The sequence below is a fragment of the Cupressus sempervirens genome, chromosome 11 (assembly GCF_028749045.1).
Source record: "Cupressus sempervirens isolate cs-2001-9-10 chromosome 11, ASM2874904v1, whole genome shotgun sequence".
In the NCBI taxonomy this organism is placed as follows: Eukaryota; Viridiplantae; Streptophyta; class Pinopsida; order Cupressales; family Cupressaceae; genus Cupressus; species Cupressus sempervirens.
Window position 1 is genome coordinate 314,641,715 of NC_143128.1, and position 6,223 is coordinate 314,647,937.

Here is a 6,223-nt window from a genome sequence, read left to right on the forward strand (position 1 = left end):
ATCATCCAACCAATATAGATACTCAACCAACATTACTATGCTTGGCAATGCTTAAGTTCCTTAATCTTCTTCTTCAACTCCTTCAGTGACCATCCAACACTGATACTCGGTCAAGCTTGTCATTATGACTTGGTTCAACTTTGAGCTTCAACCAACTATCACCTTCACTTCGTGTATTGGTTAAACAATAAATTATCTTATTAAGTACCAACTCATCAAGTTCCCATTTTAATTCCATCTCACTTACACATCTCAACTCAACCTTTCACTAGGTCATCTCATGATCTCTTCTTTTCAAATCCTCTTCATCAATCAAATGATATGACACTCTATACTATTATTGAATGTCTCTCTAGTAGGTTTGAAACTTTCTCTTACCAATAAGTTTGACATCAATGACAATATAACAAATTTCTAATTATTCTCTCCACAATTTTAGCTCCAACAAAAGGAAGTTGAGCTAAAGATCACAAGATGTATAAGAGAGAGGTACCAAAGTTGAACAAGGAAAATTTCTCATCATACCAAGATAGATTAAGGTTACATTTATCTAGAATTGGAGATAATATTAATCACTATTTGGATCATGAATATGTTTCACCTCCTACTCCTATAATAGTGTAACAAATGACTGAGAAGAGGAATCACAATAGCTTGATGATTGAGATTTTGTATGCTCTCAATAATGTCAAGTTTGATGAAATCAATAACTACACCATTGCTAAATAGATGTGGGAAAAATTAATCCTTGTACATGGTGAAGATCCAAATGTAACAAGAGATAAAGTTGAAATTCTTAGTGGCAACTATGATAACATTAGAATGAAAGGAGGTAAAAAAAAATGCATAATATGTGAATCAAATCAAAGAAGTTGTGAGTGTAATCAAAGTTGTTGGAGCAGTTATTAGTGAGCCTTAAATTTTAATCTAACCCCTTAGGAATCTTCTAATTTTTTATGTTATCAAAGTATCTACAATTCAAAAAGTGAGAGCCATGCCTGGTAATGTTTTCACACTTGAAATTTTAGTTGGTTGGTTGACTACATTCGAATTGAGAAATTTTGACAATAGTATGGTTATAGTTGGAAATTCTTTTAAATCTTGACTTACCATTGGAAGTTCCAAAAATGAAAATAAAAGTAAAGAAGAAAGTGAATCTGAATATGAGGATGGTCTAGATGAACTCGAAGCATTTCTTGAAAGAATATTGTCAAGAGGTAAAGGTAAATACAAAGGTAAACTACCCCTAATTTGTTTTAATTGTAATGTATTGGCTCTTGATTTGGTATAATTTTAAATACCTTTTGAGAATGCAAAAAATACCTAAGGATTAGATAATAACTATGACATATATTCCCATGCAAGCAAATAGGACCAACTAACAAGTCTTTACAATCTTGTTCCCTTTGAATTATGAAGATTCAAGTGGTAGTACCTCAGAGTTTATTATTACTTTTGTTAATGACAATATTCACCATAAAATACTATATAGTAGAGATTTTCCTTCAATTCTTCTAATTTAGATTCTAGGTGAGGGATGCAAAATAGCTAACTCCCCATACCCTACACCTTTTTGAATCAAGTACATGCTAGCTTTCTAGATCTATAAATAAGATAAAAGATACTAAAGGTTTGATTTATGAATTTGGATATTATGTAACCTTACAAAGCTGTCCAACATTAATTTATGATTAGTGCTTTATCCATTTGGGTTAGTTACTCGCAAAATATGATACATTACAATAGATCTATTTTCTCACTTCATGAAAATTAAATCAATACTCATTTTAGAATTTCATACTTATAAAAATCTCCCTATGATATCTTCAATTCTCTTAAGTCATATCAAAAATTTACAAAATATTTTTTTTATTAACAACAAAATATGAGACAAGATATAATTCAAAATGAATTATAAATAAAATTTGAAGTGCTTGTCATTGAATTTTCATAAAAGTGAAAGATAACACAAAAATAGACAAGACCTTAATTAGGCAACCATTTCTTTCTTCATTTGTATTAATTTTCTTTAAATAACACAACCCAAGTGTCAAATTTGGTGAAAACAAATTGACTCAAGATAGTAAGAACACACTACGACTCTAAATTTCCATTAAAATAAACTAGACAGGATATTTTTTGCTACATAATAGTGAACTAACCTTATAAAACATGAACATAACATGCGTTCCTTTTCAAAACTTGGACCCTCTCTAGCCTTCAGAAATCATTTAAATAGATGAGATGCAACAAGATTCAACTAGACACATGTAACATTTTCATTTGACATTTACAACTTGTTACTGTATCATCTTAAAATGGAAGCACTTCCATGATAAGAACATTTAGCCCTCTAAGTAAGTGGTCTGGGGTCATGTAAAGAACCATGAATAGGTCTTTGCATGGATCTAGCTATTTCCCACTTGTTTTTCTTTTCTCCCCTATTTACGGCCTCTTTCAGACAACTTTCTCTAAGAAACTAAAGATTTTGACTTTCTAGGTCAATGACGACCTGATGGATCAAGGCCAACCTTGACTCTGACCTAGGGTATAGTTGACCTTGACCCTAACCCCAGGTCCAAATTTTAAGTTCTAGAGGTTTTAGGATATTAGGTTTTGAAAAGTTTCATTTTCTCACTTTTGGGTCGACCATTTTGGATTTCAGAATGGTAAACTCTTAAATTGCATTTAATCTAAGTCTATTTCTAGGGGCTTAGATTAATTGATATTTAATTCTCCAATGTCAACCTCTCTAGAAGTTTGCACTCTAGATCACTATATAAGGAAGCATCCTCCTCTCATTTTCTCTAATAGAACGTAACATAAGAGGAGGATAAGATAATAAAAGAGGAGATATTATATTAGATGATCCATTACCAAGTATGCAACTTCAACCATTCAATCATTCAAGATGCAATTCATCAAGGAGATCCATTGTCATCCATTGAAGGATTCAATCTCTATGGAGCCCTCTTGTTGAATATTTCTCCATACACATTCATTCAAGCCTCTTCCTATGCTAAGATCCATTCAATATTGATTCTGAAGATCTAATGCCATTGATTTGAGATATCCTACATTCATTTGGAGCATCCCTACTTGTGGATTCAAGGATTTGAATCCTCCACAAGGATTTCAACATAAGAAATGTGAATAGTTCCATTTATTTTGTTTATACATATTGCAATTTCAATTACATTTCATGGTTGATTCCAACTAGGGTTTGTCCAAGGCAAACCCCCCATCCAAACAAAAAAACCATTTTTCTTGTAGGTATAGGTATAAGACAATAAATTGAAGTTTAAATCTAGATACCCTTTTTGACAAACCTTCAAGATTCATAAATAGAATTTATGTCACAGTAGTACAGATCAAGGTCAGAAATAAAGGGGTAAGATTGTGCCCCGCTATTTGGGTCAAGGTTGACCTACCCTCAAAAAGACAAAAAAATTTTGGGTTTTCTCTGTCTACAGAATTCCTCAAAACTGTGCACAAACATCAAAAATAGGAATTTTCTAGATTTTCCTACTTTGAGGTTAGTATTTTCCTTCTATTCATTTTAAGATTTCAAGTGCATACTTTCTATAGTAGATTATAGGATTTCCTTATTTCTTCATATTCTCCATCATTTGATTCATTTGCGCCTTGATCACTTCTTTCTGATTAATCAATTTGAATCTTTCCTTTTGGGAATTTGGGTCAAGCATAGGTCCTATATTCCTCCTCTTACATCATATATCACAACCCATTCATTTTTATCCAATTCATTTTGGTGAACCCAACATGCTTACCCTCTTTTCTTTTGTGGAATTAGATTCGTATTGTGTTTTATGGTGTTATATTTCCTTTTATATTATTTTTTTGGTGTTATATTTGTCTTTTATGTTGAATCTTGCATGCTAATTAGATTTCTTGCATCTATATTTTAAAACTACAAAAATTTTGCAAAATCTCTTTCAAAATACAAAAATATTCTTACTTTATGTTTCCTTAGTTTAGTTCATTTGCATTGCATTGGTGTATGAGCTTTACTACTTCTAGTCCTACTTATAATATTTTGGGTAGATGAAGTCATAGACTTATGGTTGTTTTTTATCTTGAGTCTTCCTCTCCTTTCCTTAGGATCCTGGATGATGATTTGATTATTCATGATTCCAATCCTATTATGGAGCAAAACTCTTCTCACTCATCTCATGATGAGGATGATTCTTTAAGAGTTCCTCCTGAACAAGTCCAAAAAAATTCAATTGAGCTTGATAAAATGGATAATTGGCTCATTCAATAAAACCATAATCATGATTCTATTCAAGATATAGAGGCTCTTAAGAAAGTTCTTCGTGATAGTGATCAAGGCGTTAATCTCTTGTGTGGTATTACTCACCTTGTGCATTCAAATGTTAAACCTTTAGCTCAAGAAGCTCAAGATTTAGGGTTGATTCCTCCTGTCACTAGTGTAGAACCTTATTTTGTTCCTTTACCTAGTATTCTTACCTATACTCCTTCTTTGTTGACTATGATGGTTCCCCCTATTCCTATGAGTGTTCCTCCTATGTCCCTTCCTACATCACAACCTTCTTATCATAATGTTCCTTTTACTTATTCTAATCCTCTACCAACTATAGTTCCAAGTGTTTCTCTAGTTGTATCTTCCATTCTTGCAACATCATACACTTTACCTAGTGTTTCTAATGTTTTTGTTCCTCCTATTTCTTCTAATGACTCAACAATTATCAATTTGGCTCAAACTATGTCATCTATACAACAACTTGCATCCTTGACTTAAACAAGTTTAGTATTCCTATGTGTGACATGGGAAGTCCTTTTTCCTAAGATATCATATGTATCTCATTCCTCATCAAGATGATATGCTTCATCTTGAGAATTATAATGGTAAGGGAGACCCTATTGATCATGTTAAAACATTTCAAATCCTTTGTAGTGATTATGTTTATGATCATAGGATTTGAGCTAAGTTTTTTGCTAGAATCTTTCATGACAAGGCCTTACAATGGTTTTGTTTCTTGCCTCTTTATTCTATTAATTCATTTCCACAACTTTCCAATGCTTTTATTCAACAATTTCAAAAAAGCATTGGCCTACAAGTGTCTTTGACTAATTTGATGCATTGTAAACAAAGTGTTAAGAAAAATTTGAATGAATTTATTGGTAGATTTAAGCATTTACATGCTTAGATTTCCTATCCTATTCCTAATATTGATATTCAACATATGTTTATTTCAAATTTTCAAAAAGATATTATAGATGAAATTATGCTTACTAAATTTACCTATTTTCAACAACATTGTATAGTGCTTCATCATTATCAATTAAAAGTGAGTCAATTTGAGAGAAACACTCCAATGGCTCCTGTTCCTATTGATAAAAATGATGTTGCTCCTAATTCCAACAAATTTCAAAAATTTAACAACTATGTCTATTGGAAAAAATTGATTAATTGTGTATTGTCTTTGATGTTATACAAAATGTCATATCATTGCCAATCAATGTATGTCAAGCTCACTTTGGCATTGAAGATAGTTTCCTATGTCTGTTGAGCATTCCAGAGTTTTTGTAATTTAGAAGACAATGTCTATTAAGTTCAATCAAGCAAAAAAGTAAAGTTTGCAAAAGTTGAGTGTTAACTGAGCCCACTAGGTTAATGAAGGACATGTTGGATGGAACTAGTGTTAACCAAGCTCACTCAGTTACCAAAGGAACTTTGTGAATATGCAATGTTAACCAAGTTCACTTGGTTAACAGAATAAAATATCTTTGAATTATTATCTATCATGCAGGGTCAGCTAATAAAGAATTTTCTTATTTTGGCATATTGAGTTAAATAGTTGTTTTTGTTGGTTCTAGCCGACTGAGAAGATGAATATTAATTATTTTAAGTTATATTCAAGTCAACTTCATAATGTATAAAATATAAATACAAGGTCAAGTTGAGGATTGAATATGTGGAACAATAATTGAAGATTTGATGATGCTTAAAGGAAGTGAATTAGAAGGATAAGTAGAATATTCTTGTTGAGATGAAAAGATACATTCAATCAGGAAGGATCAAGTAAACAAGATAGAATTGATATTTGTAATAAGAAATTAAAATGCATTAGAAATTAGGTCATCTCATTGTTACTCTCTAATCATTGTAGTAGTGATCTAAATCTCTTAGCAGAGTTGACTTAACCTATTTGTAAATCCTCTAACAAGGTGGCATTTC